The sequence below is a fragment of the Aquarana catesbeiana genome, linkage group LG02, assembly GCF_042186555.1.
Source record: "Aquarana catesbeiana isolate 2022-GZ linkage group LG02, ASM4218655v1, whole genome shotgun sequence".
Lineage (NCBI taxonomy): Eukaryota > Metazoa > Chordata > Amphibia > Anura > Ranidae > Aquarana > Aquarana catesbeiana.
In genome coordinates this window covers 707,144,458-707,159,590 of record NC_133325.1, presented here as the reverse complement: position 1 = coordinate 707,159,590, position 15,133 = coordinate 707,144,458, and the positions used below count along the sequence as shown (strand labels likewise).

Here is a 15,133-nt window from a genome sequence, read left to right as displayed (position 1 = left end):
TATCTATATATATATTTTTTTTTGACCCATAGTATAAAAAGATTGTAGTTACTGGTTTATCAATCACATATTTTCAGAAAAAAATATAACAAAATTTGAATGCACACAAACATCCAACTTTTTTAGTAAAATATAAAAGATCAGGTTGCATCGAGTAAATAGATATCAAACATGTCAAGTCTTTAATTTGCACTCATCTGTTTACAGTTAATGAAGCGCTACAGTGGGTACAGAACATAATCACATTTTGTTGCTTTGCAGCCTGAAACGAAGACAGACACGTTTTTTGTTATATCCAGCTGTATTTACTTATAACATCCAACTGAGAGACATAACACCAATATGACAGAAATTTTGTTAAAAAATTGGAAAACAGAATCACTTAGAAAAAGCATTCTTTATAGAACTTCTCAAGTTCAGTTAAACTTGATGGAGACCATTTGTGGACTGCAGTCTTCAAGTCGTTCCACAGATTTTCAATGGGGTTTAAGTCTGGGCTCTGACTAGGCCATGAAACGACATTCACCTTTACTGTAGAAATGGTGTTATTTAGATAGTGAGCTGTACTGGGTTTCCACAAGAAATAATTAAATTTTAGTCTCATCTGACCATTAACACCTTTTTCCATGTGGCCTCAGAATCTTCAAGGTGTGTTTTGGCAAAGCTCAGTCATGACTGCATGTGGCCTTTCTTGAGGAGTGGCTTTTTTCTTGTAACCCTCCCATACAAGCCACATATGTGGAGAATTTGTGATATTGTTATCACATGCACACAATTACCACTCTTTGTCATAAATTTCTGCAACTGCTTCAGAGTTGCTGTAGGCCTCTTGATAGCCTCTCTGACCAGTTTCCTCCTGGCTCTTTCATCCAGTTTGGAGTGACGTCCTGATCCACGGAGGGTCGGTGTTGTGCCAAATACCTTCTACTTCTGAATAATAGACTCCACTGTACTTCTAGGCAATGATAAAGCCTTTGACATTTTTTTGTATCCATCTCCTGACTTGTGCCTCTCCACAACTTTATCCCGGAGATCTTTTGACAGTGCCTTACCACCCTTAGTTGATTGTTTGCTTCAGTTGCACTACTAGGGACTAAAATGCTCCAGGAAAGCTCTTTTCATGCTGTGCTGAGCTAATCAAAATGAACACAGCTGATCAACGTTGAAAGTCAAATGGCTTTGTGCGCCATGGAGAAGGTGATTAGCTACACCTGATTGAGTTTACTAGTCATTTTTAGGAGGGGGTGATCCTATTTCCAACCCAGTGATTCTGTTTTTAATTTTTTTTTCTGGCATGTTGGTGTTATATCTTTCACTTGGATGTTATAAGTAGGATAAAACAAAAACTGTGTCTGTGTTCATTTCAGTCAGCAAAGCAACAAAATGTGATTATTTTAGGGGAGTGATTCTTTTCTATACCCACTGTACGTCACTAGAATGGTGGCTCTCACGCTGATGTTCATGGCAATACCTTACATGTGTGGTGCACGGTTTACATACAAGTGCGCATGCTTGTGCGCACATTTGCATTTGTGAGTGTGTGCAGGGCAACAGGGGTTACGTTTAATTTTTTTTGGTACTTTATTTTTTTTAATGTAGCATTTTTGCTATCACAAGGGGCTACCACACCCACATGAACTATCCTTGGGCAGGTGACAGGTATTTCTTTATGGAGACACCAGTAGTAATTGCATGCAAAAATCCAACAGGCAAGTTGAGCCGATGGATTGACCTGGGTACAATCAGCCTGTCCATACATGGATCAAATCTTGGTTGGTCCCTGCTGAAGTTGCCAAATTTCGATCCATGCATGACCAGCTTTAGTGGTAAGTAAAAAAGTGGATCAACGGTCTGTTTTCAATGCCCCTCTGCAGCTTGTGTAAACAAGGCCTAATACTGGAGGTCAGAGGTGGCCTGTTAGGCCCTTGTCTCCAGAGTAGGTTGCCCTGCAGCTGTTACGGTTCTAATACTGTCAGCTCTCATGACATTGTGTGATGATCTATGGTACAAAAAGCACTAGACAGGGAAGCCATGTCTAGAAACACAAAATTCTCGTGGTTGAAGAGTGTGTACCTTTTGCAGTAATGCTCACGTTATCTCCCCTGTGGGCCATCAACCATGATATTTTACTCCCCTGTAACCTGAAATGTAATGGGTAATAGATCTTTATAGTGTCGCAGGCAACGCGCGCCAGTTACATTTCCTCTAGCAGGAATCACGCTTTGCCGTCTGTCACTCCCGGCTGCCAGCGAAATCACTCTGGCTATGTCTGACTTCATTTGCACACCACTTCTCCAAAATCCACACAACTGCTGTCAGGAGCGACTAGCTTAACCAGTTTATTGATGGGGTTTCCAGCGCCTCTATGAGGATGATGAAATTAAGAATTAAGCGGGCTGATCTTACACCGGGGGATGGAAATCACAAACGAACATCTGCAGAGGTTTTGTTGGAAGTATCAGATACATGTGTATGGAGCCTCGTATTTAAAGAGACTTTCACTTGCCATTCTCAATGTCCATCACTGTAGTATAATTCACAACACTCTCATTCAGCTGTGACAGTCTTCAGACTTGTTCCAGGAAACTTAAAAGCCAACAGACTGGATACCTAATGCTTAGTCTGGACGTTGGTAGTCTACAGCTTGACTCTGGTTTCTATACATATGAATACTATATTTCTTTACAGTATATGCACGATCTAGGCCATGCACAATGTAACCGTATTAAAGTGGAATTCCAGTTAAAACCTAGCCAAAGCTAAACCTACTCTCTTCCACATTCTAAGCCTAACCTATCTAACCCTGTAAAGCAAAATTCACTATATACTTACCCTTTCTGAAGCCGATCCGGTCTCCAGCGGCAGATGCTGTTCGCAGGAGAGAACTGACAATTGCTGAGAAGTCACCCATAGAGTTACTATGGGGCTACTATTGTCGGCTACCTCTCCTGCAGACGCCAACACACTGAAAGCGCCACTGACAGCTCCGTTTGGGACCGAAGCTGCTGCAAAACTGCAAAGTAGAGCGATTTTTGCTTTACAGGGCAAGATAGATTAAGCTTATATCATGGCAGAGAGTACATTTAGAATCAGTTAGGTTCTTACTGGAATTCCACTTTAACTGTAATAACCTAGCTACATACAATGAGATTTTGATCTGGCGTATAAAACTATGTAGTCTAAAGGCCTACCTAAAAAATCAAGTCCAACAATTTATTTTATTTATGTATTACAGGTAGTTATATAGTGCAGTCAATTTATGCAGCGCTTTACATATATATTGTAAAATCACAATAGTTCCTGCCCTCAAGGAGCTTACAATCTAAGGTCCCTATCTCACATTTATAGACAGGAGTCAGTTCACCTTCCAGCATGTCTTTGGTGTGTGGGACCATAAACTTTTAGGTAGGTAGACACATTTTTTATTGAATCAACAAATCAAAAATACTGATTTAGGCAGCAGTCCATACACATTACATTTTCCAACTCCATCTGGTCTATTATATATATATAAAGATTAATTAGAATATTGAAAAACTCAAAGGTGTCCTGCATTTGTTACCTTACAATATGTTACAAGCATTACATAAATATATTTAGATAAGTAAGTATTATGCTAAATGTGGTCTTCTGGATGTCTGAATTTGACTAATTTGTAATTGCCTCAACTTCACGTGGTGTGAAAGTCTAGAGGCAATATGTCTGATAGTTAAAGTTTCCATATGTGTCATATGCCCCTTTCTAACCGTTGACACCACTAAGCAACTTATTCACTCCCTTGTTATCTCTCGCCTTGACTATTGTAACTCATTCCTCATTGGCCTATCTCTCCGCAAGCTATCTCCTCCTTAGTCTATCATGAATGCCTCTGCCAGACTCATCCACCTTACCAACCGCTCAGTGTCCGCCACTCCTCTTTGACAATCCCTCCACTGGCTTCCCATTGCCCAACAAATAAAATTCAAAACACAAAGCCATTCACAATTCTGCCCCAAGCTACATCACCGATCTTATCTCTAAATATCACCCAAACCGTCCTCTCCACTCCTCCTAGGACCTTCTGCCCTCTAGCTCCCTTGTCTCCTCCTCCCATGCTCATCTCCAGGACTTCGCCAGAACCTCTCCCATCCTCTGGAACTCACTACCCCAATCTGTCCGGTTATCTCCTACTCTGTCCACTTTCAGGCGATCCCTGAAAACTCATCTCTTCAGGGAGGCCTATCCTGTCTCCAGCTAACAACCACATCTTCTACTCCACTCATCAGTTCATCCCTCCCAGTCCCTACCTTTTGTTTAACAAGCCCCTCCCTCTTAGATTGTAAGCTTGCAGGAGCAGGGCTCCTCTAACACTCTTGTTTTGAATTGTGCTGTTGGTTTAGTGTCTCCCTTTACATTGTAAAGCGCTGAGCAAACTGCTGGCGCTAAATAAATCCTGCATAATAATAATAATATGTAGAATAGAAGGATCCAATCTATAGTGAGGTAGTGGTAGTGGATTGTGAGCTCCCAGATATTCTAGTAAATAAGATACAGGGTATGAGCGGAAAAGAGGGGATAGGGAGTGAGTTTAAGATAGAATAGAACAGCAATGCAGGTACGAAAGGAAGATAAGGGGGAAAGGGCTGGTGAGACACTAGCCTTATGAGTTTTGAAAGTCTATGACTGGGAATTCACCCAATTTGAGTAAGCATTTGAGACTTTTGTTACCCAGTTCCATAGGGAAATCCAGGTTTCCAAAAACTGGTCATTTAGTCTTAAAAATTACCAAATCGGGGACCAGCCAAATATTGATCAACTTGTCAGCATTCCTGGTCGACACAAGTTAATTGTCAAATAGACTTTCGTTGAACAGAATGCCAGAAAACTTTTCAAGATGAGTGGCTGCAGTCATTGAGGCTGATCAATGTATTCTGACAGCAGAGAGTCCTGCTGCAAAAATACAATAACTCAGCGGGTAGGATTCCTCTATCCACCTCGCTTGTAAAGAAGAATGAATCCATTAAAAAAATGTTTGTTCAGCCAGCTGGCTGAATGAAAAAAAAATAACCCAACTATGGCCAGATTTACTTCAATGGCTCTCAACTGTCCCTTATTGAAAAGCAAATCCATCTGCCCCTTTCATATCTCAGTATTCCCTCTATTTTGGTCTGATGTATATGCCTCTGTATAAAAAAATTACTTTTTCACTAATATCAGTGTAAGGCTGGGTTCACACTTGCTGTGGCTGTGGCTCACAGCAGGGGGACCAGTGCGTCCCTGTTCACCGATTCAGGTGCAAATCAAGTCTGAATTTCTGCCTGAATTTGCACCTGATTCGGAGCCAGACGCACAGGACTCTTTCCAAATGCGGACCACGGCTGCCCTGGAGGTGGGTGAACTGGCTCCATTGAGAGCTGGTCCCACTCTCCTGTCATGCAAATTGGATGCGGGGAAACCTGCATCCATTTTGCATAAGTGTGAACCCAGCTTTATATCACACTAAACCTTTCATCAAACATGCATTTGTTAATCTGTTCAATTGCAAAGTGAATATAAAGGAAAAGCAGTGGTGAAAAAGCATAGATTTTTGCACATTCATTCTTCTTGGTCCCTTCCAAATTGGCCACCAGAGCCCACACTGATAAATCTGGACACTTAGGTCTTCATTTACTAAAACAACAGAGTGCAAAATCTGGTGCAGTTCTGCATAGAAACCAATCAGCTTCCAGTTTATTTGGCAAAGCTTAATTGAACAAGCTGATTGGCTACCATGCACAGCTGCACCAGATTTTACACTCTCCAGTTTTAGTAAATCTCCTCCCAGTTGTCTATATATACAAAGTATACATGGTTAAAGCAGATGATCACCCTAATACTAAAATCTCTAAATCTACTGGCATCCACAATCTAAGAATACTTTTTTTGAAGCCGCTCTGGTCCGGTCTCCAGCGGCGTAAGTTCTGTGCAAGACACAGCCGTCAACGGCAGTGAAATGCCTGAGAAGTGACGTCACCTGTAGAGTTACTATGGGGCTTCTGTTGTCGGCTGCCGCCTCTGCACCCGTCTCCACAGAGAAGCCGCCGTTGACAGCTCAGCACGGGACCGGAACCAGATCAGCTTCAGAAAAGGTATGTATAGTGGTTCCTTCTTTACAGGGCTAGATAGGTTAGTCTTAGATTGTGGATGCCAGTAGATTTAGAGATTTTAGTATTGGGGTGAACTTCTACTTTAAGTTAAATTTTTTTTCCCTGATGCTGTTGGCCACCATTAAAGTGAGTCATTCCACAACAAAAATAAACATAAAAATCCATAGCTACTCCAGTCTAGTATAGTCTCAGGGTCAATATGTAGACTCCTCATCTTTGCACCCCACTGAGACAGACAAATACTACTCAGATGCTGGTCTAGAGATTGGCGGGACCCTCTAGTATAATGGTGGAAATAAAACATAGAATTCTGGCTGGGGTTATAAAAGTAATGTCTCTCTGACTCGTGTCTATTGGTTGTACATGTTACCAAGGAAGAACTTTTCTTTTGTAAGGCTAAGTTTCATTAAATTGGACCTGAACTGAAAAACTGAAGATTTGCTATGTCATAGGGAACATCTAAAAATTGTAATTGTGCCTACGTAGTAATACAAAAAATGCACCTTTTGTCTGGAATGCCAAAAAATCTGGTATGTGAGCCATTCCTGTCCCAACTACCTCATACCTAAGGCACCCACATCCCTGATATACACCTGGACCATAGTCCTTGTCCAACTGCTTTACACATGCAGAATAACGAACCAACCAACACGGTGGGATTTTGGAAGCCAAGATTAAACGCTACAGCCTATAAAAGGGACTTGATCCATTAAGAGGAGCTTGCTGGTTTCTGGGACCCTGTTGTATCAGACCAGTGGTTTTCATGTTTAAATTTTTGTAAGGTATGTTACTGACCTGGAGAAATAGTTATACCGCAACAAAAGTACATTTTACTTTTAGTAACTGCAACTTGCAAAAGTGGTCCGCCAAAGTGGTGGTTCCATGCTCTGCCAATAAACCTGATATAAACATCAATTAATAGTAGTTGAATGTTAACAAATGAAAATTTCATGTAATTTTAAATCAAGCTAGTGTACACACCTGAATTTGACTTGATATCAATCAGATGTGTTGCCTGCAAATATACTAGCAAGGAATATGCCGCTAATGGGGGAAAGTAGTCCGCTGAGCTCATCAGTCTGATATCCCTTACTGTCCAATTAAATGCTGGAGCAGAAAGGTGGGCAGCCTATATTGGATAACTGCAGTTGAGAACATCCAGGTCACCATCCTGGCTGTGCTGTCTATCAGGGCTGTGTAATATCTCAAGACTGCATAGACAGAAGTATAAAATCGTTTGGCAAATGAGGATTTATATCTTTGTCTGGAGTTCAGCTTTAGAAAAACTTTGCTAAGCATTAATCACAACTAAAATATCATGTACAAGCCATTGCCATACACAGTATAATCTACCATTACATTGATAAATTTGGTCATCTAGTGCACTTAAAGCGGGGTTCCACCCAAATTTTGAACAATATCTGTATGTATTCTCTTCCTTGCCTAGATGCTGACATGCCGTTTAAAAAAATGTAAATCGCCGTAATTACCTTTTATTTTTCTATTCTTCTTTGTACTTCCTGGTTCTCCTCCCGTGGGAGTAGGCGTGTTTCTAGCCTCTCCCAGACTCCTGGGAGCTAGTCTCAGGCTTCCCAGGATGCCACTGAGCATGTGTGGGAACGAGCGGTGAATGCTGGGAGCACAGCATTCACCACATCCAGGAAATAAATGCTTGTGGGCTTCAAATGCCCACAATGAAGATGGAAACCGCCTGCAGTGAATAATATAAGTTATTCTTTCCGACGAAATCTGACACAGGCGGACATATTACACACAATATGTGAGTATGTAATGCTGAGAAGAAAAGTTTGTGAATGAACTCAAAAAAAAAAAAAAAACGATAGATAGGTGGACCCCCGCTTTAACATGCACTGATAAGGAAGATTACATTTCAGCTCATATATGGTCGCTCTTCCTTCTCCGCTCTACCAAGTAAAGTTAACTGGTTATAGTTTTGCTTTCAACAACTCATCACTTTAAAACAATAATCTGCTTTTAAATTTGTCTCGAGAACTGTTTTTAAATATTTTGTTTGAATGCACCAATATGATTTCCATTTCATTCAGACCAAAAAATGACTCCTGTGCATAAACAAATCAGCCGTAAGCTTGTAGAAATAAACATTCACATCTGTATATAATGGTGGATTTTTCTTTTTTATTATTGGAACTGCAGCAGTACAGACCACTTAACCTCATAAAAGACTGCCACTTCTAATCAAAACATTAGACTGATGAGGCTTTTATAATGACCATGCCACACAGTCATTGCTGCACAGACAGGTTACATGTCCTGTTACAGGCCAAAAACTCTAAGGTTACGTTCACACTGCTGCGTTCTGATATTGATCCAACTTTCAGTGCGATTATGTAGTGCAACTTAGATGCAGCTTTGATGCTACTTTAAAGTCGTTTTCTTATTCTATTAGGCCAAAATTGGACTAGAATCGCACCAAAAGTAGTACAGGAACTTTTTCCAAAATTGAGCAATACTGAGCTGCATTAATGCGAACAGGCACCATTAAAAACAATGTGATTTCCATTGTCATGCGATCCTGTGTGACTCAAATCGCACTAGTGTTTACAGGAGCCTAAGGAGCATCATTTTTTCCCTTCATATAATGCATTCAACAGACACTGGCAACAATCCATTCCACTTTTTTCCAATATTTATTACCTCCTTATTTATTTAAGACTCCTGTAATAAAGAAGAACTCTAATCACTATCTGTATCTAGAATAGTTACATTAAGTTACCCACGTGAGACTTTTTTTTAAAACAAAATGTACTGTTTGAGATCCCCATATCCAACCCTAAATTACAGGGATTTGTGCTTTTTTTTTTGTTTTGTTTTTTACCCCTTTCACCCTGCATGATGGTTACACATAGTCAGGTCCAAAAATATTGGGACATCGACACAATTCTAATCTTTTGAGCTCTATACACCACCGCAATGGATTTGAAATTAAACGAACAAGATGTGCTTTAACTGCAGACTTTCAGCTTTAATTTGAGGGTATTTACATCCAAATCAGGTGAACGATGTAGGAATTACAACAGTTTGTATATCTGCCTCCAACTTTTTAAGGGACAGATTAACAATCATCCAACAAACTTTCACTTTTTAATACTTGGTTGCAAATCCTTTGCAGTCAATTACAGCCTGAAGTCTGGAATGCATAGACATCACCAGACACTGGGTTTCATCCCTGGTGATGCTCTGCCAGGCCTTTACTGCAACTGTCTTCAGTTCCTGCTTGTTCTTGGGGCATTTTCCCTGCAGTTTTGTCTTCAGCAAGTGAAATGCATGCTCAATCAGATTCAGGTCAGGTGATTGACTTGGCCATTGCATAACATTCCACTTCTTTCCCTTAAAAAAACTCTTTGGTTGCTTTCGCAGTATGCTTCGGATCATTGTCCATCTGCACTGTGAAGCGCCGTCCAATGAGTTCTGAAGCATTTTGCTGAATATGAGCAGATAATATGGCCCGAAACACTTCAGAATTCATCCTGCTGCTTTTGTCAGCAGTCACATCATCAATAAATACAAGAGAACCAGTTCCATTGGCAGCCATATATGCCCACGCCAAGACACTACCACCACCATGCTTCACTGATGAGGTGGTATGCTTTGGATCATGAGCAGTTCCTTTCCTTCTCCATACTCTTCTCTTCCCATCACTCTGGTACAAGTTGATCTTGGTCTCATCTGTCCATAGGATGTTGTTCCAGAACTGTGAAGGCTTTTTTAGATGTTGTTTGGCAAACTCTAATCTGGCCTTCCTGTTTTTGAGGCTCACCAATGGTTTACATCTTGTGGTGAACTCTCTGTATTCACTCTGGTGAAGTCTTCTCTTGATTGTTGACTTTGACACACATACACCTACCTCCTGGAGAGTGTTCTTGACCTGGCCAACTGTTGTGAAGGGTGTTTTCTTCACCAGGGAAAGAATTCTTCGGTCATCCACCACAGTTGTTTTCCATGGTCCTCCGGGTCTTTTGGTGTTGCTGAGCTCACCGGTGCGTTCTTTCTTTTTAAGGATGTTCCAAACAGTTGATTTGGCCACACCTAATGTTTTTGCTATCTCACCTGATGTTTGTTTTTTCAGCCTAATGATGGCTTGCTTCACTGATAGTGACAGCTCTTTGGATCTCATATTGAGAGTTGACAGCAACAGATTCGAAATGCAAATAGCACACTTGAAATGAACTCTGGACCTTTTATCTGCTCCTTGTAAATGGGATAATGAGGGAATAACACACACCTGGCCATGGAACAGCTGAGCAGTCAATTGTCCCATTACTTTTGGTCCCTTAAAAAGTGGGAGGCACATATACAAACTGTTGTAATTCCTACACCGTTCACCTGATTTGGATGTAAATACCCTCAAATTAAAGCTGAAAGTCTGCAATTAAAGCCCATCTTGTTTGTTTCATTTCAAATCCATTGTGGTGGTGTATAGAGCCAAAAAGATTAGAATTGTGTTGATGTCCCAATATTTATGGACCTGACTGTATAGGATATGTTCATAAATCTAAGTTGCAGTAAAAATCTCTCTTTTGGTTATAGTGTCTAAAAGGCTGACAACATTTACATATAGATATTGAATAGTGCTACTTTTTTAAGTTATCAAGCATACTGTACATGGTCATTAGAGCTACATGCATTTCTACATTCTGTGTTTGTATGCCTGATCTTGGCTTGTTAAGTATATATGTTATGTCCACAGCGACCAAACACATGCTTTCCTATATTCTCTAACCAAGAAAAAAGAATCTGATTGGTTTCTCCGAATCTTTAGAGGGACAGTACACCTAAAACTGATATTTGCCTTTTTGGTAAATGGTAGAAAGATTTTCTGATAAAATATTTTAAAAGATATGAGAGATTACCGGTATTTGTCATCGCTATCTACCTCCCACAATGCAGTGCTACTTTCTCTTTTCCAAGTGATCGCGGGCACTTCTTGGGTTTTACCCAGAATGTCATGGCCGTGTCGCATGATGCAGCAGTGCACTAGACCCAAATTTCTATACGAGTAGGGCATTTAGTCCCTTAAGCATTGAGTCCACACATCTCTGAGCTACTGAAATTGTTTTTGCCTACTGCCTTAGCAACGCACCCGCATTCAAAGTCTTTGCTGCATTTGAGGCTGCTCACCACTGCATCCACAGCCAAAGTTTTCAATGCATCCCGCCTGGTTTCTGCTGCACCCGAAGCCCAGCCACCAATGTATTGGTAACCCAGATACCGTTGCCCCCTCCAACCAATGCCTCTGTTGCACCCCAGCATGGTCTCCCGCATCATCCACGGCTTCAATCTACACTGCACTTGCAGCCTTTGTTGCACCACAGCTACCTCCACAGCAGCCACAGCTTTGCCATCCCTGTACCCACAGCCTCTAGCCTCTTTTGTGGTTCCAGCTACCCAATGCCTTGTGCCTCTCTCACACTCCAGTTCCTCATTAACTGGCACCTTCCCTTCTCCACGAATATCTGTTAAATGACCTGGGGGTAGCCAGTAGCTTAGCTCACACCTCTATGAGGGGGTCCTTGGCAGACCAGCTACCTATTAGATTCCACTTTCAGTGATAGCAGCCACACTAAGGAGCAGGGTCCTGAACTTGGGTCGTGACGCTACTGAGGAGATATCTGCACATCTGCTGTAGCCAGGTTTTTACTTTCCCTCATGAAATCTTTATTTTATGATAAAGAATGTAACAGGAGGTGCTGGGTCACACAAAGATGAGTCAGGACACCCAAAACCCTTATGCCCCATACACACGGTCGGACATTGATCGGACATTCCGACAACAAAATTCTAGGATTTTTTCAGACGGATGTTGGCTCAAACTTGTCTTGCATACACACGGTCACACAAAGTTGTCTGGAAAATCCGATCATTCTGAACGCGGTGACGTAAAACACGTACGTCGGGACTATAAACGGGGCAGTAGCCAATAGCTTTCATCTCTTTATTTATTCTGAGCATGTGTGGCACTTTGTGCGTCGGATTTGTGTACACACGATCGGAAATTCCAACAACGGATTTTGATGTCGGAAAATTTTATAGCCTGCTCTCAAACTTTGTGTGTCGGAAAATCCGATGGAAACTGTGTGATGGAGCCTACACACGGTCGGAATTTCCGACTACAAGGTCCTATCCCACATTTTCCGTCGGAAAAACCGACCGTGTGTACGGGGCATTAGATGAACAACTGAAAAGTCAGGAATCATTACCCAAGGCGTATAAAGAAGCCAGAGGCTGACAAAGCTAGCCTGGCTTTATAATAAAGTAAAATATCACTTTTTGGCTGCATAGGTTCCCTTACTTCTCCTGCACATCCATAGACAAAATCCCATTCATCCCTATGAAAAGTCATCCCTATCATGTCCCAGTGACTATTGGTCTCTCCATGGGAATAAATAGAACTGGCCAGGAGATTTGTAGGGGTGCGACACTGGCAGGAGCATGGACAGGGGAGCATAAAAGGGATTTTGGAGATGACTATACGAAAGTATATCTATTTCTCAGATGCATTAGGCCTACTGTAGTTTTCTATTTAAAAACAGCTTATTCTGAAACGAGATTTGGAAAAGTAACATTTGCTTTCACAGACTTTCCCGAAGGGTTTGCATTTGTGAGTCATGACTACAAGATAGCTTTTTGGTTATGCCGTCTTGTGCAGAACAACACAAAAGCAGCAATGGGTTTAAGAGAAAACAGAAATTTAAATGTATCACAGTGATGTCTTGCCCCATGGCTCCAAGAAGTCTGCCAACTCAGAACACAGAAGAAGGGCAGTGCAGATTCCTTTCCTGGCATGTAAGTGGCACAACATCTTGGGAAGGATGAAAGTAAAGTAAATGCGGGGGCTGGAGACTCTAGTCAAAGAAAAGCCAAATTGCAGAAGTAGCTATTGCTGTAGCTTTATATTCCACAAGGTATGCTTCCACAAGGGTCTGCATGACTGCAGCATATGTTTCTAGTTTCAGATTTATTATACAGCTCCCCAGGGTGGGCAGATAACATGACTTGTACTGTGCTATTGTCAATGTCAAATAACATCAGGGGTCTCACCTGCAGCTGAAATGACGGAGGAAACATGCAATTACTTCATTTTCCTTTTCATGACCTAGTGTTTCCATCATGTCATCTCTCTGAACATATCACACTGGGTGTGCCAAATTCACACAGGTCATAGAATACAGTGCTGTCCTGTATGCTCATTGGGGAATTAATCTGCTATACAACATAGACTGCAGGGTGAGCAAGGCCTTGGGAGGAAATCAGATTAGATGAATTTATGTGTTATGACATTATTTCTACATCTATAAAACCCAATACTGTACTGGGAAGTGAAAACTTGCCATTCAGCTGTAATTCATCCCAAGAAAAAAAATACTGCTCTACTACCCTTTTTCATTAAATTTTTCTGTTTACACTTTTTTATATTATAGTTTCTCTCTTTTTCTCAGTTTTTGTAGTATTAGTGCAAATACGTATGCAAATTTTTAAAATGCTTTTATTTAATTAGTAAATGGCTTCAGTATGATTTTGTACAATTAATTCAAGTGTCACGATAAACAGGACATACTGCATTACATTATATTATTGTCTACACTATATTACGAAAAGTTTCGGGACGCCTGCCTTTTGCACCAGTGATGGCGAACCTTGGCACCCCAGATGTTTTGGAACTACATTTCCCATGATGCTCATGCACTCTGTAGTGTAGTTGAGCATCATGGGAAATGTAGTTCCAAAACATCTGGGGTGCCAAGGTTTGCCATCACTGCTTTACACGCACATTAGCTTTAATGGCATCTCAGTCTTAGTCTGTAGGGTTCAACATTAAGTTGGCTCACCCTTTGCAGCTATAACCGCTCAATCTCTTCTGAGAAGGCTGTGCACAAGGTTTAGGAGTGTGTCTATGGGAATCTTTGACTATTCTTCCAGAAACGCATTTGTGAGGTCAGGCACTGATGTGGACAAGAAGGCCTGGCTCGCAGTCTCTGCTCTAATTCATCCCAAAGGTGTTCTATCGGGTTGAGGTCTTGACTCTGTGCAGGCCAGGCAAGTTCCTCCACCCCAAACTCACTCATCCATGTCTTTATGGACCTTGCTTTGTGCACTGGTGCGCAGTCATGTTGCAACAGGAAGGGGCCACCCCCAAACTGTTCCCAAAAAGTTGGGAGCATGAAATTGTCCAAAATGTCTTGGTATGCTGACACTTTAAGAATTCCCTTCACTGGAACTAAGGGGCCAAGCCCAACCTATGAAAAACAACCCCACACCATAATCCCCCCTACACCAAATGATTTGGATATGTGCACAAAGCAAGGCCCATAAAGATATGGCTGAGTGAGGTTGGGGTGGAGTCCTGACCTCAACCCGATAGAACATCTTTGGAATGAATTAGAGCGGAGACTGCGAGCCAGGTCTTCTTGTCCACATCAGTTCCTGACCTCACAAATGCCCTTCTGGAAGAATGGTCAAACATTCCCATAGACACATTCCTAAACTTTGTGGACAGCCTTCCCAGAAGAGTTGAAGCTGTTATAGCTGCAAAGGGTGGGTCAACTCATAATTGAACCCTATGGACTAAGACCGGGATGCCATTAAAGTTCATATGCGTGTAAAGGCAGGCATTCCAATACTATTGGTAATATAATGTATATTCTCCCAGAACGTAAAAAAAAACATATTTCCTCTAGAATGTCTGTAACATAACAAACGTCCAATGCTTAAATGGTTAAAACTGCTGAGTTGAAAGATGCCAAAATCCATATCAAGTGTTATAAATCAAGACATACTCCAAGCTTTCGCCAAGAGCATCCTATGTGTAAAGTGAGGATATTAACTTTTTTCAGCCTCTCAAAAGCCAAGAGCGCAGTGAATGATATCTGAAAATTATCTTTCCAGAACCTGAGCACACAAACACAACAAAATCCCAGGCCTGGAACCATTCCAGCAATCATGGCGAGCCGGCCATGTGCATCTCAGCC

General features: G+C 41.4%; 2 protein-coding genes across 3 annotated transcripts in view; one reads left to right on the top strand and one right to left on the bottom strand.

The window, feature by feature from the left end:
• CMSS1 (cms1 ribosomal small subunit homolog) overlaps window positions 1-15,133 on the bottom strand; it is a 507,566-nt gene that overhangs the window by 354,437 nt on the left and 137,996 nt on the right. The window lies entirely within an intron of this gene.
• Window positions 1-15,133, top strand: part of FILIP1L (filamin A interacting protein 1 like) — a 440,288-nt gene that overhangs the window by 301,565 nt on the left and 123,590 nt on the right. The window lies entirely within an intron of this gene.